At 39.0% G+C, this 25325-nt stretch overlaps 1 protein-coding gene and 1 pseudogene across 6 annotated transcripts in view; both read right to left on the bottom strand.

Moving 5' to 3' along the window:
- Cntn6 (contactin 6) overlaps nt 1-25325 on the bottom strand; it is a 346717-nt gene that overhangs the window by 217478 nt on the left and 103914 nt on the right. The gene's annotated exons all lie outside the window — the stretch shown is intronic.
- On the bottom strand, nt 12801-14112 carry LOC102914077 (cofilin-1 pseudogene; annotated as a pseudogene).

Genomic DNA, 25325 nt, shown 5'->3' with positions numbered 1-25325 from the left:
AAAATTCTGTTCAAAATGAGAAGTATATTTACCTCATTTTTATCCCCTGAGAAGAGGTTTATGTAGCTAAGGCTAGCGCTGCAATCAATATGTAGTTGAAGCTGGAGAATGACCCTGAACTTGTAGCCCTCCTGCCTCCACTCTCCAGTGTTCAGATTATAGTCATGGATTATGTGTTGCTTGCTAGGGATAGAATCCATTGTTTGTGCATCCTAGCCAAGCAATCTACTAACTGAGCTGCATACCCAGCCCTGTAAGTAATTATATTCGTGGGAGTAACTAGCAGTGTGCAAAGGACTATTACATACACCAAATGCCACATTAAATCCCATGACATACTTGTGATATGGGAGCAGCCATTTCAGCTTCCTAGCTGAAGAACTTAAGACAAAAAGTCCCACAATTCTGTAAAGCACATATGCAAGCATTGCAAAGAGAAAAAGAAATGTTGTCGGGCATGCCATCACAGGCCAACTAATAACCATCATCTATCAAGGGGCTGAGGCCGAATCTGCTGCCCTCACACCCCACAGTACCCGCATGAGGAGTGAAATATAAAACCTGTTATTGTTTGTGCAGGTAGACATAAGACCTGAGTCTCAGCTGTCCCTTGCTGGTGGACTTTAAGATTAGAATGTCACAGATGAGAACACTGTCTATTCAGAGGTGACCCCAAGCATGGCAGCACTGTCTCTTCCTTCTACATCTTGGATTGAGGTCCATTCAGAGGTCAGAGACTGCCAGTGAGATGATTCTTTTACTTGCATTGATCTCTTTCCTATTTCCCTTTGTCTTTTCACTGTATGGAAGGACTCAAATCAGTTTTCACTCTATTGTGACTTCTCATCATTCAAAACCTGCCATTCTGTGGTATTCTCCTAAGCAGTGCATAGGGACTCAGTCTCTGGTTCCCATCAATTTTTAACAGTATGAAGTCACACCAAATGATAAATAAAAGTTTGGGTTTCAAGTACTATTTTTAAACTGCTTGTCAGAATCTTCTTAGACTATAGCAGAACAATTAAGTAAAGCAAGGTTTTGTTGCTCTGTCTATCCCTTCAAGGATAATTTTGGTTTTCTATACAAAAAGAGCTCCAAATCTGTTAGGACCTAATATCAAATTCAAAAAAATCAAAATAGTTTTCAAGTAGTCTTACTTTAAGAATATCTCAGGATAAGAAGGGCAGATATTTTGAGCTACTGTAACAATAAGTGATCAAATAATTGTGTGGAGACACAGCATCCTATAAAATCACCTGTGATTACAATGGTACTCTAAGAAGTGATTTATTCAGTATAAAGGCAAAACTTTTACAGTACATGAGTTCCAAAAAGAAACACTTCAGTAGAAAATTAAAATAAAATCTGCAATGTTGTTGAAAATGGACTAGTATTCTGCTTTAATGTTCTTCCTTTATTGTTTTCTATTAGCTTTCCTGGAATTAAAATTTTCTTTTGTAAGCTCTAGCTACAATATGCTTCAATATCCATACATCTTTGGGCATACTGTGCTAAAATCCAACATGGGCGTGGCATGGCATATCATGTGTGTTTAATTCACGGTGGCTGGAAGAATAAGAGGTGAAGTGTCCTGATATCTATTCAAAGAGTATGTCCCATGGGCCTAACTTCTTTTCTCCCAAACCATTTAAAATTCCTTAACTTCCCAATAGCACAGACTGGAGACTAAGCATTTCACACAGTGGCCTTTTGGGAGACCCTTCAGATTCAAACTTTCTTATAATTCAAAAAACACACCATGAAAATGAACGGCATGTGTGTATGTGACACTTTAGTATCTTTAGTGGCATTTTTTCCCCAGCCTTTGAACTAGAAGTATCCAACAGAGTAAAAATCTGAATAGAGTAATGGGAAGTGATGGAATTGTGAAGTCTGGTTGGGCACATGAGTCACTGATTATGTGCCCTTGTGGGTATAGCTTATCATATGCCTTCCAGTTACTCTACACTAGGATTCCTGCCTGCTGTTTTGTGAGCTGTTCTAGCACACCTTCCCTGCATGAGAAATGACACTTTGAAAACCATGAACAAAATAAGTCTTCCCTCCCTTCCATTCTCTTTGTCAGGCAATTCACCACAGCCATGCTTAAGGCACAGACAGAGGCCCTGACACTTGTAGGATTGAAGAACTTCCCCTTTGTTAAATTTTATCATACTTAGTCTCTTAGTTGCCTAAACTACAGTTCTTTCATCTAAATAACCCAGCCTCGGATTCGTTCAACTGCATCTTTCTCTGAATTTATGTTATATGAATAACCCTACTTTCCTATCTCATTTCCCTCCCTCTGATTCTGTCCTCCCCCCAGTATCTGTCATTTCTCCCTGTATCACTTTCTCTTCCTCTTTCTCCCTCTCTTCTCTTCTCATTTGCCATTTTTGATATTTACTCAATACCCTCTGTTTTTTAAGACAAATTATAGAATTTTAAGATAGAAAGAATTTACAAAGGAAAGAAAAGTAATGTCAGGAGATCAGGTCTCTTAAACTTGAACTTGTGAACTAGAGTCAGACTTGGGTCTTAAATCAGAACCTCAAGCTCTAAACTAGATCTTCCACTGTGTGTTGGTGTATAGCTTGTATAAGATTTTGCATAGGGGAGCCTCATCAGGCTTCTTATTTAGACAAAAAACAATGTTTTCAGATAGATGAGAAAGCTAGACTCATAATATTACTAGTAAAGAGATATGTCTCACGTTAAGGGAGTGAACTGAAAGCAAAACTACAAGGTTATTCCTCAACTAGTTAAACTTGGGGAGGTATTTAATAGTAATAAAATCTTAGGGACAGAATGGAGATTTAGTATCTTTCAAAATATAAACAAAAGACTTACAGCTAGGGAAATAAATACTAATCTAGTAATGAAGACTTTTATTTTTTCAGCCTTTGGCTTTAGATATTCCACATACATTTTGACACACTGATATATTTTAGTAGTGAATTCATGGGTGAACACTAATTTTGGGCCTATTTTTTTCTATTCAAATGAAACAAAAATTATTCTATTATAATTTGATGACAATATGTTCTACAAGTATTTTAGAGAATAGTACACAAATTTCACTTAAAATATCTTGTCCCTCAAACATAAGATTGAAGACATATTTTGAATTATCACTTACTCTACAAGTTCCAAACTTAAATAGATAAAGTCAGTGTCCCTTCATTCAAGTTAACACAGAAAATCTATAAAGGAGCAAGTTTGTAGCTACATGGCTGGTATGTTTGACATTTCTTTTATACGATTCATGTTCAAGAGGACAATTACTAGTTGAAACTTTTCCTTTGATATTACAGACACATTGCGATGATTCTTATGTATGTTCCGCCCACAGATTGAAATCTAGTTATTTGCATGTCGTAAAAATTGAGGTCAGCATTCCAGTTCATTAGATATGCATGGTGACTAATGATTTCAAAGTTGATGATTAGCCCTGCCTGAAAAGCACTAGAGCCCTAGAAACAATTCAAAGAATATAATATAAACCACAATAAGGTTCACCCAGTACATATATTCCAGAAATATACATGAAATGTACATTTCTGATTTAGGCCAGAAGGAAATAAAAACATACATTATTGCTTTTTTGTTATGGCTGTCTCACAGAAAGAAAATCCAACAGAAGATAAAACCCAGGAGAATGAAATTCAACTGACAGCTATTCCTTACGACTATGCTGAATTTTTTTTGTGTACTGACAATGTGAAATATTAATAAATTAATAACTTTACTCATGCTAAAGATCAAATATGAGCAATTTCATCATAAAATAAAAGGCAAGGCTAAAAATTGAACTTACACATGAACTATGACCTTTGATTCTTACAAGAACTCTATACGGCAAATTCTAATAATACTGCTTTAAATATGAGGACATTGACATGTCAACAGCCCAAGTAACTTGCTAGAGATCTGTGGAACCCAGTTTTGAGTCTAAGAATCTAATCACCAAGCCCATATGCTAAATCATTATGAGATACACCACAGAAAGGGATACCAACAGGAGAATAATTAAATAGCTATTATGTAAGAGGATAAATATTATAGCAAAAGCATAAATATAATTTTAAGGGATTCCAGAGGAGGAAGCAATTAATTTGACACAGAGGTTAGGGAAAAATGGAAAACGAAACAGTATTTCAGCCATGCATGTGTACAAGTATGAAAGTATGAACACTTCTAAAAGGGAAGTTATAGGGAGTAATTGCTGTGCAGAAGCAAGGCTTGTGTAAGGATTGGGAATTGCATGTCAAATAAGAGGCTAAGAGAACTGTGATATGAGGATGTTACAATCTATTTAGAATACCTTTGAAGAGCTGACTTTAAATGACATGACAGATAATTGTATCTGTTCTGAAAACAGAAAGCATGGGAGAGTTTTCTTTTTTAGGAGGGATTATGACATGTTTAGATCTATGATTCACTGCAGAAAAGATAAAGGAAGAGAAAATCACACATCAGAGAGATTATTTATCCAACATTTGAAAACACTGAGATAATTGGACATTGCCAGTAGGAAAGAAGCAAACAAAATGGATGAGAGAGCTATTTTGAGGCATTTAGAATTCCAGAAAAAATAGAAAAGCTGATTGGCTGTGAGGGATGAGGAAAGACAATATTAAGATGATTTGGAGTCAGCTATTATGGATGAATGAATGCACGCATATATGCATGCTGTAGCCTTTCACTAAAGAGAAGAAGAGAAAGATGAGGGGCACTTAGGCTGAGAGAAAATGAGAAAGTAGTAGTTCATTCATTTTTCTTATATTTATTGAAGAAACATTTATTAGTGGGCTTGGTATGTGCCAAAAATATAGCAACCACAGGCCTGCTAAAGCTGCTGCTGCTATTGATTTTGTATTCTAATTGGAGGTGGTGTAAGATAAATCAACAAATAAATGCATGCTGTATGAGACTGTGGTAAGTACTTGAAGGAAAAGAGAGGTTTTAGTGAGACAGGAAATCTGGGTTGGGAGGAGTGTGATTTTTATATTTTTAATGATGAAAGATGCTATAACTGATCTACTGATATCATCTCAAGTGAATACATCATACGATGCATGCAGAAGAACTGCAGATTGTAAAGCAGGTTATGCCCTGACCCCAAGGTTCAAAGAAAGAGATTTATATAATTTAATTGCAACAAAGCAGTGGCTTAGAGCAGAGTGTTCATGATGGAAGTTAATAAATTGAAGTGCGAGATCTGCTGTCCTTTTGTTTTTGTTGTTTTGAAGATTGAGACAGTGACAGTTGTGATGCATTAGAAGAAACAGTAAGTCAATAACAATATAAAACATTTCTTCAGTCTCAGAAAACAGACATATCCAGGAATAACTGTGCTCCCATTGGGGAAAAGAGCCATACTGTGGTGTGTGATATTTTGATCGCGTTCTGACATGCCCGAGACTGCCAACAAAGTTTGTTTCAAGTAACATGGCAGAACTACTAGCTGCTAGCTGAACAAAATTAACCACAGAGGTTTTGGACGACTGAGGACAGAGAGACACAGGAAGTAGTGGTAGAGGGCATAGAGAGGGTCTTAGCCGTTTTGGATGGAGAAATGAGAGAGAGAGAGAGAGAGAGAGAGAGAGAGAGAGAGAGAGAGAGAGAGAGAGAGAGAGAGAGAAGGTCACTGGTCGTTAATCTGCTGCTTCTCTGATCATTGAGGTTATTACCCTGATATCTGACTCCCAAGTTTTTATTGGTAAATAATAATTAGATAAATTATTTAACACTGTAATAATTCAAATTAGTAGTATAGGTAAGAAATAAGAATGTGTGTATATGTGTGTGTTTGTGTTTGTTACAGACACCTGTGATTGTAAGTGTACATATATGTGCATGTGAGTCATGTACATGTACAGTCACTTTGCATGCACCACCAACTACAGCCTTTTAATGTGGACTCTGGGGCTCAAATTCAGGTCTTCATGATTATCAGACAAGCTCTTTATTGACTGAGATATTTCCCTAGCTCCAAGTATGGTTTATTTTCAATGTTGTTTATGATTTCTATCAGGCCTCTTGCTAAAATTGTCTAAGGTGCCATTCTATTACATGAGTCTAGAATTCAAGGGATATTCTCTGGCTATGTATATATTTGAGGACTATTAGAATAAGTACCTACAAGAAAAAGATCTAACCATGGAGCCTTATGTCAGAACAATAATTAAAACTAGAATGGCCATGTGAACTACTAAAGATGGTGAGAAAGAACAGGCAGTCCTGAAAGGGGTGGTCTTCAGACAGTGATGGGCTGAGTCTACAGTTTATGAAGGGTTTCCATAGGAGGAAAAGGTTTGCTCCAGAGAGAGATGTTAGTGTAAGTGAGTTGAAAGAGAACTACAGTATGAGATTTAGCAATACAGAAGATACTACTTTGAACCTGGAAAGACCTGTAGACCAGTGTATGGATTAGGGAAGGAGCATAGGCAAGAAAGAAGATAAAGAAACATTTGAAAATAGTGAATACGGAAAAGTTATTCAACATGGATCTGTATCTTCTGGTGTAAGGAGTAAAGGTAATATTAGAGAAATAGTCGGGATCAAGAGTTGAGTTACTCTATTAAGATGAAGACCTATGGCATGTTTCCATGCTCTGAGTGCCATGAGTTAATAGAAAATTTGATGGTGGATGAAAGGATCAAGAAAATAGCTAGTCTGGTGATGTGGATTTGACAGGAGAGATACCTGCCTTACTGTGCAATGGTGAGCCCTCAGTGACGTATGAGGGTCATGCACAATAGCAGGAAGAAAGGCAGAGTAACTCGTCACATAAGGACAACATGCTGTTGCATACAATCAACACAGTGCAACATATGGACAACATGGTTTAACATGCAGGAACAACACACTGTTACATTCAGAGAACAATCAGGTATGTATGGACAACATGTTGTATACAATATTGAAATTCTGTTTAAATTATCTTTTATTTTGTTCTTACTCCTTTGAAAGTACAACAAATGGCATAAGATGAGACAAAAAAACTGGGAGAGGTATGGGAAATTTGAGAGAAATGGTCAGGTAAATGATTATCAGGAAAATGAGAAAATGTTTAGACCACTGAAAGGTAATAGAACATTCCAGAAAAATGTGTGAAAGATTTCAATCTAGACGTAAAAAGATTGCAGAGTGTCCTTGTCGAGTGTACTGTTTTGATTAATTCTGCTTCCAATGTCTTCTACTTCACCACAATGTGATGAGGAAAAAACTATTAAGAATAAAAATGATTCTTAACCATCAAAAAGCATATAAATTATGTCCAGTGAAAAGCTGGTGATTTTTTCCCAATTTTCCCTTGTGGATAAACCAGGCATTTAGTTTATTTTTGTAACAGCATCCTTGAAGAATAATTCATATGTCATGAGATTCAGCCATGATAAATCTGCCTCTGTTTATAAATTCATTCTAACAATCTTTGTGAACTGTGGATATATGTTTCTTACATGCCTTGGTAAAATCACAACATTTAACCGGTTCCTTTCTCAATTAATACACTACAAAAAGTATCATCTTCCCTTCTCATTTGCATTTAAGATTCATGATTTTCGTGCCTGAAAATGTAGCCTTAGAAGATGATAAGCTTGAATTGCCTGGGGGATGTGTGAAATGTAGACACAAGAGCAGATAGGTACAAGCAGTAAGCTGGCTAGAGCAAGGTTACTTGGCATCGTTTTGTAAAAGTAGTGATAACATGGATGAGAGGAAAAATACAGTATAACTCAGGATGCCTCAGTATCTATGACACTGACAAAAGAGAGAGATTAAAAACAAAAGAAGACATATAAGCAGACACTTTTTAGGATATCACTGTATTCACTTCCTTTGTGGCTTTAACAAATCACCTCAAACTTAATGGGGAATGTGATGGTTAATTTTTTTTGTCAACTTCACTGACTTTAACTGAATCATGATGTAAAGGCACCTTTGAGTGTGTCTATAAGAATGTTTCCAGAAATGTTTATGTAATAAGGGAAGACCCCAGGGAATGTGTGTGAAACTCTCTTACAGGCTGGGTTCCAGAACTGAATGAAAATGAGAGCTGAGAGCAGGAATTCCCTGCGCTGCTTCCTGACAGTGGATCCAATGTGACTCAAGCTCTTGCTGCCATGACTTACCTATCATGAGGGTCTGGCCCATCAAACTGTGAGTCGAAATAAACTTTCTTCTTTTTTATCCCATCTGTCTATCATCTATCTATCTATCTATCTATCTATCTATCTATCTATCTATCTATCTATCTATCTATCTATCTATCTATCCATCTATCTATCCATCTATCTACCATCTGTTTACATTTATGTGTTTATGCAAACACACATGTGCCATGGCATATACGTAGAGACCAGAGAACAACACGCCAGTCTCAGTTCTCTCGGTCTACCATATGAGTCATAGGAGCATCAGGTGTTAGTTATGTCACATGCTTTTACCTGCTACATCATCTTACAGAACCAAACCTTTTCTTCTTCAGGTTGCTTTTGTACGGCAACAATAAGAAAAGTACTTGTTAGCACATCAAACCACAAAGCTATGTTGTCTGGTGATTTTGCAAATCAGAATTCCAAACTGTATCTCACTGGCTAAGTGCCCCCATTTCTAGCCTTTGCTTCTTCCTTGGCTCATGCACAGTTTTCTTCACTCCAACAGGGGCAGCAATACATTCCCTTCTCCTCTCATAAGCTGACTGACTTTACATCCACAGTTACCTTTCTTCCCACTCTCGTTTATTCTCTTTTTTTCTTTCACCTTTAAAGACATTTGTGATTACATTATGCCAAACAGCTAACCTAAGATATTCGTCCCATTTCCAAGAGCTGATAAGCAACCTCAATATGTACAAACCCTTCATTCTTCTTTACCCTGTAAATATTAGACATCTATACTTTGCAGGGATATAGAAATGTGGGTGGCATTTTTCTGACTGTTTCATCCATCAGTGTGGAAACAAAGAAAAGGAATGGTTGATATAATTAATAGTAATATTTGTTGAACTTGTTAAGAATTACAATGAAAACAAAAGCCCAAGAACAGCAATAAAACACAAGTTTGTTATCGAGAAATCTCCCATGTGTCCTTTGGAAGAAATTGCCTGATCAAAGTTACAATGGATTGAGACATACAGGCCATGCTTAAGCCAGGGCCAAAGAGAAAATGGTGCAGAGAAGTCAGACGATAAAGAAAAGAGACGAGCAAAAAGCACAGCAGGACCTAGACAAGTTGTTTGTATGTGTGTGTTTCAGTTCTGATTATTTTTAGTTTTAGAATGAAAGAGGCAAGCCTATTTGTAGACTGACACCGATGGGCCAGCTGAGCAGGAGACTCAGATTCTATCTTTTGAACTTCTGGGTCTTTGACCCTATTACTTGCCCAATTTTAGAGCATTTCAACATTAACCTTTGAAAAATAACAGCAGGCTGTCAAGTATACTAAGAACCTAAAAGCACTTTCCTAAAATGTCCCAGACTAAAGACGCTACAACACCCTACAAAACCCATTATTATCATCCAAATATTACCATGGCCCATAGGTTTCTCTGGGAGATAAGAGTGTGTCTCTGTGAAATGTCACTGACTCCAATGCATACACCAACAACAAATGGAAAAGATTACATTTAGGAAAAAAATGAATAAATAACTCAGAAAATATTAAACTCCAAATAGCAAGTACAGATATGTACCACAAATGTGCAGAGTTTGAAGATAATAGACATGTAATTTTGTAACATGGCCCTCAGCTAAGGATGCCATTTCATCCACCCTGCTTCTTGGTGCTTAGGGCTGGCACAAACGTCTTAATGAAATCAGTGATTTGAAGTTATGTGTCACCCACGTGGCCTCCTGTGGTGAGCTCTGGCTGCATCTCATTCCCATGGTTGTCATCCAAGCTTCCTGCCTCTGTAGCTGCAATCTCTCTCAATCTATGCACAGTCTTCCTTTCTATGCCCTCTGTGCCAGGCAAAAATGCCACCAAATTTGTCAGAAAAGCTTTGCCTTTTGTGAAACTAACCTGATTAAGTTTTATCAGCTTCTATCTTTCTGAGTGTTTGGTAACCTCATCCCTTAGTACTCTCTCAGGGATTTTGCCTACAGCCAAGGGCAGATCGGCTCACTTATAATTTCCTGTTTCTTTTCTTTCTGAGTTCTTCCCTCACAGACTGGCTGAGTGAGGTTTTTTTTTTTTTTTTTTTTTTTTTTTTTTTTTTTTTTTTTTGGGTTCCTGTTGTGTTTCTATCTGGCTCTAAGTGTGAAAGGTTTCTGCTACAGCCATCCTTGTTTGAATTTAAATTTTATGAATTTAAAAATAGCTCTATTTTTTCCTAATTCATCATAGAGATATTTTGAGTTTACAAATGATAATCATTGGTTGATTAAAAACTCATATATTAAACGCTTAAAGATTATCTTCATATGAGGAAATGGGCTGCATACTGACATAACAGAGCAGGCGTTCTCTCTATTTCCCTCTGGCTGCATACATCACTTTAAACTTCATAAACACCATAATTATACTAGACTGAATTCGAATATGAAATAAGAAAATGAAGTAGCATCCTCTGATTCATTATGCTATATTGTTTTCTCCCCAGTATAAACATTAGATGACGGGAATAGTTTACAGAACTGAAGTTTAATTTTTTTCCAGACTCATAATCAACAAAAGATCTTCATATTTCTCTGATGAGCAGGAAGACAGTTCCCTGGGTGGGAGAAGACCTTGGAAATGTCTGTCTATTCCTTCAAGGTTCCAGCAGTTCTGATTCGCAGCTGCTATTGTTGTTTCTAGGTTTTTCATTTCAGTATTTGAACACAAACACTTTCCCCTGGATGTTACAAGGGTAAAAGTACATCAGGCTTTCTCTTCTCCTTCCTTCCTATGCTTCACTTTTCTTTCCAATACATAGCCATTTGTTCCAATGTTCTTCATCACAGAAAAAATAAAACATGGGGAATACCTGGCAGTACTCACTGGTAAACACATGTTCCATTTATACAAACAAGACATTATAATATTGAGACTCTTATTCCTAGCCATTACAAAAATTATAAATGTTCAACATGGGATATTTACAAAATTCAGAATTATAAATTAAAAGTACTCAACTCTACCATTGAAAAATAGCTATCAGAAAATAATATCTTTTAATTTATGCATTTTTCCCCAAAATTAAATGTAAATAATTGGTGTTGGGCATTGGACATTCAACATCCCCGATGCTAAGCATATGTCAAGTACTGCCCTTTATTCTTAGGCCTCTTTCAAGCTTCCATCAGTAGTGTTTTTTAGAAAACAAGGCAAATCAAATATATTCTCTGCTATGAATTGATACTGTAAGATTTAACTTTAAACGACTTGTTTTTCAAACGTTAAGCATAATTCATTGTGTGTGATGTATCTACATGCTCGTGATTTTCTTCTGTAATATAGGCAGCAAAAGTCATGTTTCTTCCACATTGAGAATCATTTCTCAGCACGAATTTCTAGAAGGTGAATTGCTATATATAGGGGGATTCAAGTGGGGGGGTGCTTTGATAATGAGTGTAACTTCTGTCTAAAGCAATGGAGGAAAGTTGCAGCCTACTTTACACTGCAGATGACCCACACTGATACTTGGAAGACAGCAGTGACAGCGATGTTTCTGACAGGATGCTCAGTACCATAGCTACTGATGTGGCTTCTGCTATTTGATTTCTATCTTACCAGGACTCTATGATTAAAATGTTTTTTTTCCTACTTAGTAAAGAACTTAAACCAGTTAAAATAACATTTGAAGTCATGGTATTAACTACCTTAAGCATGAAGAATTCAGAGTGAATGGACTCAGAAAAGTAAGGAAAATAAATGAAAATGCCATATGGGAGAGAACTCAGAACTCCTTTAACCCTGGCATGACTGAGGCATAAGCAGGAAAGGAATACGTTGGAGGCCAGTGTGGGATAGTTGTAAGGCCTAGTTTCAAAATTAAAGTAGTGAATTCCAGTTAAGCAAAGACTGGACAGGACACTGTTGTGTGGAGATAACCAAAATGACTTTAACCATGTATGTCACCTATGATGTCACAGAAGCCACTGTGTGCTGCTAATTGCACAAGATTAGGCCAATCAGCAGCATTCTACCATGGATGGAGCAGGGCCTCCTGGCCCCACCGCTCCCAGAGGACACACTGATATTCAGAGGTTTCAGTGGAAGGGTAAGTCATATTCCTGAGCAGTGTACCCACTGATACACTGCTCTTATTAAGGTAAATAACTCCAGGTTCAGTGACAGACTCTGCCTTAATATTGTAAGATGGAGAATAAAAGAAGAGAACATCCTATACCATCCTCTAGCCTCTACTTGCACGTGCACAGAATGGGTGCATACATGTATACAGATGCAAACTGCACACACACACACACACACACACAGACACACACACACAGACACACACGAACACACACAAAGGGAATGGAGAGAGAGAGAGAGAAGAAAAGCATTTGAGAAGTCTAAATACAAGGCTTCCATGAACCACATGCTGAGGGAAGATGGGAGATAGTTGTTCTCTGACCACAAGGTCTGCACAGTACATGTGTACCCCATCCGCCAACTTGCTGCAAACACGAATAAATGTAATTTAACAAATTCTAAATCCAAAGCTTGGTAAGCTAGACATGTTGGTACACATTTGTAACCTTGAGAACTGGGCAGCCTAGGCAAGAGTGCTGTAAGTTTGAGGTCAGCCTGAGCAAACAGCAGGACTTTGTCAAAATCAACAACAACAAAAATCCACCTGCCTTTAAACTTCCAATTGGAGAACGATTTTATTGTTTGTTTGTTTTTTGCCATAAGAGAAAATTCAGAGTCAGGACAATGCTATTTTGTCCTTAATTTCTGTCAGAGCACAAAGTGCCACAATCCTTTGGATTTACTTTTATCTTGACCTTACCATTTCTATGGCTGCTTCAGAAATTTAACAGGTGGCCCATCCACAAAATGCCACCTGTACTGTAAGACTCAATCTTGGCACAGTCCTTACTAGGTACAGCTGTCTCCTCTCTCTTTTTTTTTTTTTTTTTTTTTAATTGAAGGTCCCTTCTTGGTCCTGGTTTCATGAGTGGAAGAGAAAAAGGGGAAGAGGAGGCAACCAGCTGGCGCAGGGAGGGTCACAGGGAGGGTCATTTCCACATTTCATTTACACACAGAACTAAACAGACAAGCACAAAGTCACTATTGTGGTTAAAAGTTGGCAGCATGGGATTGGGAGAGATGAGGAGTAGAGGGTGTCGTTAAAAAAAAAAAAAAAAAAAAAAAAACAAAAAAAAACAGCAGGCTCCCCCCAAACTTTGTGCCTGGGAAGGGACTTGGTCTGCTTCAACCCAAGAGGAATCAGAAGATAAAAGCAGTTTGGGAAGGCCAGAACCATCAGGATGGAGGGAGGAGGACGGTCCAGGGGGTGGAGAGGACATTTGGCAACTGGGTTGAAGGGTTTACCCTCCCCCTGCTGGGATCCGCCCAGCCCCTCCGGTCTGGCAGGAAAGGGGCAGCCTGCAACACCCATGAGCAGGTCTGGAGCTGCTAGATGCTCCAGGCAGGGGGCTGGAGGCGGCTCACAAAAGCTTGCCTTGCCCTCCAGAGAGATGACAGCGCTGTCACCTAGTTTTTCTGCCAGGGTGCAGCGGTCCTTGACCTCCTCCTTGCAGTTGGCTTGCAATTCATGCTTGATTCCTGTCAGCTTCTTCTTGATGGCATCCTTGGAGCTGGCATAGATCATTTTGCTCTTAAGGGGTGCACTCTCAGGAGCCCAGAAGATGAACACCAGGTCCTCCTTCTTGCTCTCCTTGTCTCATAGGTTGCATCATAGAGAGTATAGCGGCAGTCCTTGTCTGGCAGCATCTTGACAAAAGTGGTATAGGGGTCGTCCACAGTCTGCCCCACATCTCCTACCAGAATCTCCTTGCCCTCCTCCAGGATGATGTTCTTCTTGTCCTCACTCAGGCAGAAGAGCACTGGCTTCTTACGTTTCTCCACTTCTTCTGGCGTTGAAGACTTGCGTGCTTTCATGTCATTGAACACCTTGATGACGCCATCAGAGACAGCCACACAAGAGGTCATGTTTCCGGAAGCGAAAGGAGACTGGGAGAGCTACGGAAGAACTGAGCCGCCGCGCTGCTGCTGGGGTCCGACTGAACCCTAACAGTGGAAACAGGCCCTTTCTCTGACGCTTTTACAGACTTTTGGGACCCTACTCCTCATACTGGGTCACCTTGACCAGCCTTAATACATAGGGAGATGCTTAGTCTTACTGCAACTTGATACTCCATGATTTGTTGATATTCATGGGATACCTACCTGCCCTTTTCTAAACAGAAATGGAGGCGGAGTGTTTAGGGGTGGGAATAGAGGAGGTTGGGGGAGGGACTGAGAGGAGAGGAGGGAAGGGAAACTTTAGAAACGCCAGCCTGGATTAAACAAACAAATAAATAAATAAATGGAAAAAAACATGCTGGGTCACCCTCATAGATACATATCTTCCAGCTTGAGCCTTCCTAGTTACTTAGCTTCTTTTGGTCTGTGGATTGTATCATGGTTATCCTTTACTTTATGCCTAATATCCACCTCTAGGAGAATGTATATCGTGTTTATCTTTCTTGGTCTGGTTACCTCACTTAGGATATAATTGTTTTCTGGTTCCATCCATTGAATCCTCCCAATGGGACATACGAAGCTTGAACTGGCCCTCTCTTGTAACCAGGCAAGACTTTCAGTGGAGGGATTGGGACTCCAAAGCACCCATGTAACTTCTGACCTAGAATTTGCCTTGCCTACAAGATATGCTGGGACAAAAGTGGGGAAGAAATTATGAGAGTTGGCAACTAATAACAAGTTCAGTTTGAGACCCATGCTATGAGAGGGAGCCCACCTCTGACACAGCCTGGAGGGCCAGGAACCAGAGACCCAGAACCAAACATGACTGGCAAAAAAAAAAAAAAAAAAAAAAAAAAAAAAAGAAAGAAAGAGTTACTTAAATGATTCCTTTATATAGTTTACAGGTGAGTATGAATTTTGGAGAAGACACCACAGGCCACTGTGCTGCTACTCAATATGTTTTTAATTGTCTTGTATGGGAGATATGGAATGTGGGACAGCTGAGAAAGCTAATAGAAGGATGTAAGTCTGTCCCTATATTCCAATTATTAGAATATTCCTTGATTATCTGGTCCCCCACCACCAGCAAAATTGGAATTGTACTTAAAGGAGAAAATAATAATATATTTTAAATTTATTTGAATGTAGGTTTTATGTTTACCATTGCTTTGTTTTGTGTTTTGGGATCACTTTGAAGAATTAATTTAAGAAAGCAACTTAATTATTTGTATAATCCCAAGGAAATGTTAGTGAAGAGAAGGCTTATATTCATTGGAGAAAAAAATTCACTACTTCCTGGCCTCCCATTCTCCCTGGGAACATTGGCCATCTAGTATACATGCCTCAAGAAGCCAGGTGCAAACAGCCCAGCTTCCCTCTCTCTGCCCTTAGCCTGACTTCATCACTCCCAGTAGAAACACTCTTAGGTAGATTCTTCGTGAATTATCAGAAAATGCTTGTTGTTTCATTGTATGAGTTGAAGAAATAATGGTTTTCTTGAATCATAATGACTCCTCTTTAATCACCATGCATCATTGGCACTGGGATAGCATATGGAATGTTAATGGAATTTCTACAACACTATAGGCATTACTAGTATTTCACTTAATAGCAATAAGCCTGAGTTTCTGAATCTTCTTTGTTCCTGGACACACAGCTAGGGAAATAAGAAGCTCCTATCTTTATCAGATGTGGACTTCATGCCCAGCTAGGTTCTATTTCACTACCTTGCTGTGTGTTTACCTCTTGTAAGTAATTGTTCCAGTTGTCTCTATTTGCTTCTTTATGTCTTTTTACTGTATGAGCGCCTCAGGTTTCATTAAATGTATATAACTGACTTGGGGATAAAAATGCCCACTTATAACTTCTCACTACAATTTGATTTCGACAACTCTAACAATGAAACTCCTAGCAGATCACAAAGACTGATTGATTAGTGCGTTTTCAGGGCTGTGCTGAGAATCGCTGGCACTTCTCTTCCTAGCACATCCAGAAAATGGATGAGGTTAGACACAAATGGTCTCATTAACCAGAAGCTACTTCAGTATAGTCAATGACCAGTCAAAGATTAATCAGAAACCAGGACCTTGCTGTTCAGATGGCTGAGAGATGATCCTGAGCTGTGTGTCAATGAACAATGGTACCCAAATGACTGATGGCCAATTATGTCTATAAGCTGAAACAACTAGCTGAGACTCTCTCAGGCAGTGAAGAGGAGAATCTCAGAATTGTCTCTTGTGTCAGAGAAAAGGCTTTTGTCCCTCAAGGGTTTCAGAGAAGCTGACAGATCCACAAATGGCACAGAATTAATAGTTGATGATCTGAACATCTGTTCTGTTCACTTCCTACAGGTTTCCCTCCCTTGGGTGTTGGCCACCACAGACATAGGGGTGCCTGACCTGCTTCCTACCCCAGGTTGGCAAGATATAATTTTAGCTTATCTTGGTTTATCTCTCAATGTTTGGGACATATGTTAGTATTATATAATGATTTCTGGATGTTCATTTTGTGAATCAATAATAATGAATATTACAAATGTCAGATTTTAAATATTATTCTTTTACTTAATTTATTTCTTACATACTTATCTTCAACTCTTTTATGCAGAATGTACTTTGTTTTTTTATTTAGTTGATTTTTCTTTTGAGTAGAAACTTTCTAGGGACTTACAATATGCCAGGACTTGGTCTAGGATTTTGCAACTCTGTCAGCTCTCACGTCACCATTATATTCTTTCAGTAAGTATTTAATGTGTACCTCTTCATTGGCAGTCATGTTTAGAAACAGAATATACAGCAAAGATCAGTAAACAAACCCGCACATATCTGTCCTTGTCATAGATCTGAAAAATAAAGAACAATATTACTACTGTTTCCTTTTTAGTAGAGTAGTTGGCTGAGGTCATGAAAAAGCCATCTCTAGAGTCACCCAGGCACCCAAGTTTGGAGCCCTTACCACTAACAAAAACACACAGCCTCCACACAATGCTTTCTGCTGTGTGTTTTCTAAGCTATTTCTTTTTTTTTAATTTAATTTTATTTTATTTTACAATATACTTTAATTCTACTTATCAGCCACGGATTCCCTTGTTCTCCCCCCTCCTGCCCCACTCTCCTTTCCCCCAGCCCACCCCCCATTCCCATCTCCTCCAGGGCAAAGACTCCCCTGAGGATTGAGATCAACCTGGCAGACTCAGTCCAGGCAGGTCCAGTCCCCTCCTCCCAGGCTGAGCCAAGTGTCCCTGCATAAGCCCCAAGTTTCAAACAGCCAATTGATGCACTGAGCACAGGACCCCGTCCCACTGCCTGAATGCCTCCCAAACAGATCAAGCCAATCAACTGTCTCACCTATTCAGAGGGCCTGATCCAGTTGGGGGCTCCTCAGCATTGGTTCATAGTTCATGTGTTTCTATACGTTTGGCTATATTTGTAATAGCCAGAACCTGGAAAAAAACCTAGATGCCCTTCAAGTGAAGAATGGATAAATAAAATGTGGTACATATACACAATGGAATACTACTCAGCAGAGAAAAACAATGACATCATGAGGTTTGCAGGCAAATGGATGGATCTAGAAAAAATCACCCTGAGTGAGGTAACCCAGACTCAGAAAGACAAACATGGTGTGTACTCACTCATAGGAGGATACTAGATGTGAAACAAAAATGACTGGACTCCTCCTCACAACACCAGGGAGGCTTCCTGGAAAACAGGACCCCAAGAAAGACACGGGGATCGCCCAATGATGGAGAAATGGCTGAGATCTACATGAACAGCCTGGACATGAATGGAGGTAATGAAGGGTGAGGGGCGAGGGAAAGAGAGCTTGGGGGAGTGGGAGATCCCAGTTGGATCAAGAACAGAGAGGGAGAACAAGGAATAGGAGACCATGGTAAATGAAGTCCACATGAGAATAGGAAGAAGCAAAGTGCTAGAGAGACCCACAGAAATCCACAAAGATACCCCCACAATAGACTGCTGGTAATGGTTGAGAGACAGCCAGAACTGACCTACTCTGGTGATGGGATGGCCAAACACCCTAATTGTCGTGCTAGAAACCCCATCCAATGACTGAGGGAAATGGATGCAGAGATCCACGGCTAGGCCCCGGGTGGAGCTCCGGGAGTCCAATTGTTGAGACCAAGGTTGGATAAAGCACAGGGACAAATAGTCTAAGCTATTTCTTTAGAGGGTATCACACTAAAGAAATAAAGAAGGCTCATGGTCTCTGGATGAATGTTTAGCTTAAGCAAATGCCAAATGTAGTTAAGCAATGCCCATCTTGAAAACAAATTCTTTCTGATTGAGTCACCAATTTAAAGGAGCTATTTTCTTAAGGACTGGCAAATTAGCCTGGAGTTTTGCATCACTAATAATGAGATGGTGCATTAAGCAGCCAATCTTTCTCTAGGTCTTTTTGTTTCATGGGAAAGAAAGCACCTTATTCTGATTGGAGTGCCAAGGTTAGGTTGGGGGGGATAATTAGCTGCAGTTAAGTTTTGTAAGAGGAGCTGCTTTGGCTCATAAGGGGAAAAAAGTATTCCTAAATGCTAAATTATCTGGTATAGAGTTCCATCAGCATATAGAAAATAACTGTGATGCAGCCCCACAGAAGTTGGAAATACAATTATACAAAAGGTTAGAATACTAAGATCTTATGCATAATGAATGAGATCAACCACTTGTCAAAGTAGTCCTAGGGGTCGAATATGAATGTGTACCTGAAAATGTTTGTGGACACCCAAGTTCCTTTAAAGGGTGAACTGGGACACAGAATAAAGTAGAGCTAAAAGCAAAGGCTGAGGGTTCAATCTGTTACCCTTTGTTATCATGATGAGTACAAAACCATTATAGCCTGTTGGTATCTGTGCTGACACAGAAAACAAAAGTAAAAAGATTATGAGGTTGATCGTATTTTAATCGTATTCCTCAGGCAAGACAGATTTTCCTCCAATGATCCACTCATTCTTAAATGAATTACTTTTTTGAATCAATAATAATACTAAAGCTGATTGTTTATTTAATGAGTTGAAATGTATTCTAAGTACTTGCTGAGTAAAAGATTGACCTTACCCAAGAAAATGTCTGCTGTGGGATGGTCTGTATGTCAAATTGCTCTGATTGGTCAATAAATAAAACACTGATTGGCCAGTGGCCAGGCAGGAAGTAGGTGGGACAAGGAGAGAGGAGAATTCTGGGAAGCGGAAGGCTGAGGCGGAGAGACACTGCAGCAGCCGCCATGACCAGCAGCATGTGAAGATGCCGGTAAGCCACCAGCCACGTGGCAAGGCATAGATTTATGGAAATGGATTAATTTAAGCTATAAGAACAGTTAGCAAGAAGCCTGCCACGGCCATACAGTTTGTATGCAATATAAGTCTCTGTGTTTACTTGGTTGGGTCTGAGTGGCTGTGGGACTGGCGGGTGACAAAGATTTGTCCTGACTGTGGGCAAGGCAGGAAAACTCTAGCTACAAATGTCTTTTGTTTTACCAGAGAGACAATTTCTGGAACATGAAAATGCCCTACTTACCCAAAAAGACTATGGCTTTGTCTGGAGTTCTTGAGCGATAAGCTACATATTCTATGCCAGGAATGTGATTCAGAGTGGTGCTTGGTAGGACTGGGTGATTTAACTATGTGATTTAAGATATGGGAGATAAAGTGAAGCCTGGGACCCCTGGTATCTGTCAGACCACTGGAGACAAGAGGCTCAGGACAGTCACATAGCTGTCTATATGGCTAAGCTCCAGTAAAACCTGATTAAGCATCATGTGAATGTCCCTGTTGTTGTCACATATATTTGACTGGAGAAAGAAACATCGTCTGCTAAAGCCTAAAGGAGCAAACAACTGACGACTTGAAAGATCCACATGAGCCACTCCCCTAAGATCTGCTCTCTGGCTTCTCCATTGGCTAATTTACAAGCATCATCTCATTTTAACCACAGCATGCATTCATTAACTGCATCATGAGTAACCATAGCTTTGCTGTAAACACAACAGGCAACAAAATCATAGTTTTGTGGGATTCTGTGAACATAACTCTGGAACTGGCTATTAGTGTCAGGAAGTCACAAGGGAGGGTCACCTCTAATTCTTTAGAGCATTATATGCATTAATTATTACTGCAAACCCATTAACAAGACACATAATCACATTTTACACAGAATAATGTAAAACAGTTGATTTGCCCAATGTCACTATCAACTTGTGAACTTTAACATTCTGACTGCTGAAATCAAGCTTTCTCTTATTATTTTGAAAGGTCTTGGGGCAGGGTTGCAATGTTCCACTATACTCTAATAAATATTTCTCAAGACTATCTACTATGTATGAACAAAACCAACTGCACAACAGATGTTTAGTGATACAGAAGTGTTTTGGCTTACTCATGTGCTAAGGGGCCCACAGACTGAAAGAGGGCTACTATTGCATAGATAGTTTGTTACAGCTCCAAAGACACAGACCTTCCAACAAGACTTTTCCAGGAAACTCCCGTTTGCTAATATTTACAGGGTTTGGAGAAAATCAGACAAGAACTTATATGCATCATATGTACAAAGAGCTATGTAAGGAAAAGGAAGTTTGATCTATCTCAGAACTCGAATGAAGGCACTATTTGTAGTCTTCAGGAAACAATATCTGTGAGGAGAAGAGATGATTGTGCCAAGGGACCTAAGAGAAGGGACTTGGGTCTAGACTCTGGAGAAACAGAGAGAGACAGAGAGAGACAGAGAGTACTTAACTGTCTTTAATAGGCTAGTCCTGGGAACATCTGGATATCTTTGGCAAGACCTAAGATGCTAATGATTCAAAAATTCAGACAATAAATGTGACTAACCTTCCCTTCCAGATAGTGAAAAAAAAGGAATAAAGCAGACATTTTTATAATGGATTTAGTATTGCTCCCCCAACAAGGTGAAAATCATTTCTAGAGTTAAGAAATAAGTGATAAATTGTTTCTTTTATATATGAATCACAGAAATTTATAAAGCACTGAATTTTATTGGCAAAGATTAAAAATGCTTATAAGGAACAAAGGGTGGTCATCAGACAAAGGTTGATTAAAAGAGACATTGGCTAATCTTGAAATGAATGAAACTACTCTGGCAAATGAAGAGAAAAGCAAAACCATGATCATATTAGCCATGAATTATAGTAAGTGATAAAAATCAATACATTATTTTTCCAATATATGTAGAGACATCCAAAATAGCTTATATAGCATTTACCATAAAGATTAAACAACTCTGAGTTTGCTAAGAAAAACCAATCTGCAAATCCAGAGAATCTGCTTCTGAGATGCAGTGATGCCAGAACATGATGGTCCTTTCATCGTCCTATAAATATGAGTAAGGTTTAAAGGATGCTTGTATGGACTCTACTTTCAACTAGTTTAGGAGTAATGGTCACCAAGGACTTACTGAACTACACTGGTAAATAGTGCTTTGGACTTTATTTTTTCTCTTCTTTATACTTCCTACTGGATTTGTGAGAATTAGAGAGGTGATCAGAATTGTGAGGGGCAGCACACTTTCTACAACATGGACTGAAAGTGGCTTGGTGAAGAGGGAACTGGCATGTTGTCTAAATAATGTTAGTGTGCGTGGTTTTGAAGCCCTCGCTATTTTTTTTCCTTTTAATGGATAATTGCAGGAGAGCCTTACTATGGCAAGGGAAAGGTTTCATGTCTTATTGTGAGTAATGATTTAAAATTTCTCTGAACTTTCGAATTATGATTATTGTTATTTATTGGGTACTGATGTTTAACTCCTTAAAATGAGTGGATTGGGAGGAAAATACTTGATGAAAATTGGCATTTTCAGATGGAATTGCTTCATATGGAAATAAGATTAGGGTTGTTGGCACAAGTAATATATTGTTCTTCATATAACAGATGAAGCTGCATTGGAATATATCATATTTATAAATTAAGCCATAAAGCCCATGGGAAAATAAAGGCCTAGGAAGAAAATTGGATTGATAATATGTCAGCCATACTATGTCAGTGATCACTAGAACAATATTCAAGAGCATAGAGTGATTCTTTGCTACGTGTTATGGACTATATCAGCAAGTCCAACTCATTTGAATCTGTCCTAGCACCAACCCTACAGTACCACATCCATTATCTCATTTTTAAACCATTTGACCCACATGGATACAAACAAGTGAAATTATGTACAGAAAATCATATAGCTACATGGTGTGGAGCTGAACCTTCAAAATCTTAGTTTTGCTCTGAGACTCCGTATTATTTCTACTGAGATGTATTGCTTCTACTAGGCCCATGCTGATTGGTCCAGACTGCCTCATGAGCTTGATTCATTACATGGTAAACTCTGAACTCTCATTCATTCTAAATTTTAACACAGCAGAGTCAGTTACAAAGATGGCCAGTTGTCCTTACTTGCAATTAATAGGCCTTCTTGTTACTTGTGACCAATTATGGGGCTTTTTAAAATTTTTTTTTATTATTATTATTTTACAACACCATTCAGTTCAACATAATAGCCACAGATTCCCCTGTTCTCTCCCTCTCGCCCACCCCTCCCCCCAGCCCACCCCCCATTCCCACCTCCTCCAGATCAAGGTCTCCCCCGAGGACCGGGGTTGACCTGGTAGACTCAGTCCAGGCAGGTCCATTCCCCCCTCCCAGACCGAGCCAAGTGTCCCTGCATAAGTCCCAGGATTCAAACAGCCAACTCATGCAACGAGCCCAGGACCTGGCACTAATGCACAGCTGCCTCCCAAACAGATCAAGCCAAATGACTGTCTCACCCGTTCAGGGGGCCTGATCCAGTTGGGGGCCCCTCAGCCTTTGGTTCATAGATCCTGTGCTTCCATTCATTTGGTTATTTGTCCCGGTGCTTTATCCAACCTTGGCTTCAACAATTCTCGCTCATATAAACCCTCTTCTTTCTCACTAATTAGACTCCCAGTGCTCCACCAGGGGCCCAGCCGTGGATGTCTGCATTCAGATTCCTCAGTCCTTGGATGGGGTTTATGGCACCACTATCTGGGTGTCTGGCCATCCCATCACCAGAGTAGGTCAGTTCCTGCCGTCTCGGGACCATTGCCAGCAGTCTTTTGCGGGGGTATCTTTGTGGATCTCCGTGGGCCTCCCTAGCTCTCTGCTTCCTCCCCTTCTCACCTTCTCATGTGGTCTTCATTTACCATGGTCTCCTATTCCTTGTTCTCCCTCTCTTTTCTTGATCCAGTTAGGATCTCCCACTCTCTTTCCCTCGACTGTTGCCCTTCATTGTTCCCACTCATGACCAGGCTGTTCATGCAGATCTCGTCCATTTCTCTGTGTCTTTTTTTGGAGTCCCGTTTTCCAGGTAGCCTCACTGGTGATGTGAGTAGCAGTCCAGTCATCCTTGTTCCACATCTAGCAATTATGGGGCTTTAATAACTCAAAATGGTCAGAAAGTAGCAATAGCATTTCATTAAGCCAATTCAGCAACTTTGGGCAAATTCATATAGACACCACCCACAAAGCTGCTAAAGAGTGTGAGGGAGCAAGCTATGCTTACTTAGACATTTTGTGACCTTGGTCCTAGAACTTTATATATTTAGCCACTTGGATCTACTTGTGAGTTGCTTACACAACAGAAGTTTAATCATGTGACGTGCTAAATTTAGAAAGCAATAATGATTCATTTAAGATAGAGTAATTTTATATTGCTGAATATTTAGCAGAAAAATAGTTGCCTTACTTTTGTATTTGTTATGAATTTTTCATTGTATGAAGTGTCTATATATTCCATGTATGTGTTTATTCATATGCACACAATGTATACAAGTCACATGCTACCTAAAATTTAAACAGTGTGACAGATACATGAAAACGTCCTCCAAGATTAAAATGGAGCTAAAATGCTTTACCTTAACTCAGTGCAATTCAATATTCATGCTTGTACAATACTGTCATAAACATACCTACTGCATGAGTGTCATAGGAAATTACAGAGCATACAGTTATATACAGTTTGTAATAGTTGATAATCTTAATAAAGAACTATGTTTCTGGTTAATGCATTTACCATAATGTACATTAAAAATCATTGTATTAGAAAATTACTCCTTCCACATATTAAAAAACAAATTGAAAAACAGGGTATCAAGTTTCAAATGCAGCTACTTCAGCTCTCCTGTGTTCATCATGTCTCTTAATTGTGTCCAGAGGCATGTTAAGTAAATAACTGATAACTGTCCTGGGTTTGTGCAAGTATAATGTCTGTCTTTCCACAATAGCAAAGTTATCTAATGAACTTTTCCTCAAAATGTATGCCCATTTTGAAGAAGGATACAACTATATGAAGATGTGTGTGTGTGTGTGTGTGTGTGTGTGTGTGTGTATGTGTGTATAGTTGGTTCCTAATGTTAATGCTATATATGTATTTTTAAAATATTTTTGTTCATAGATGTATAATTGTTTTCATATTTATCTTATTGTCATATATTACATCCTGTCCACAGTTTTCCCTTCCTCCACTTTCCCCATCCCCCTGTCACTTCCCCTTTCTCCCAGATCTACTCCTTCTTTTTTGATAAAATATAAATACTTTCATAACTTCAGTCACAGCAGAATTTCTTCTGAAGGTATTTCTGAGTTCTGTCTATTAGAAATGCAGGTGAATGGGCATAATACCCATTACATATCTGAAGCAAATAAGGTGTATTTGATGCCAAGTACTTTGAATGGTGGCCTTCCAGTCATTCAGGCCCTAGGATTCTACAGTCATGATGTTAGACAGAGAAACTTTTCTGGACAGAAGATATTTATTTGCCTGAAGATGTGGTTAAGGAAGAAGTTGTAGGAGGTGTAAAATCAGATGCAGAGAAAGGAAAGAATGAGGTAGTTGGGTAAAGCAGACATAGTTTGGTGGACAACTGTTGGCACTCTTAGTTTAAAAAGTCAAGAAAGACCTTTTGTTCATGTTAAGATTTTAGACAATGAGCAAGGCATGGCCATGCATATCTGTTACCATAGCACCTGCCAGGCCAAGAAAGGTAGAGTGTTACATTTTGAGTTTTGGTACAGCTTGGGATAAAGAATTATCTGTCTGGAACAAAATGGACTGTTATATGAGTTTTTATATGAGAAAATTAGTGTTTCTGAATGGGTTGTAAAGCAGATCAATGGGAGATTGACATAAAAGGGTCTAAAGGAGGTG

Source organism: Peromyscus maniculatus, chromosome 3 (genome assembly GCF_049852395.1).
Source record: "Peromyscus maniculatus bairdii isolate BWxNUB_F1_BW_parent chromosome 3, HU_Pman_BW_mat_3.1, whole genome shotgun sequence".
NCBI classification, from domain to species: domain Eukaryota; kingdom Metazoa; phylum Chordata; class Mammalia; order Rodentia; family Cricetidae; genus Peromyscus; species Peromyscus maniculatus.
This window is presented reverse-complemented; position numbering and strand designations above follow the sequence as displayed.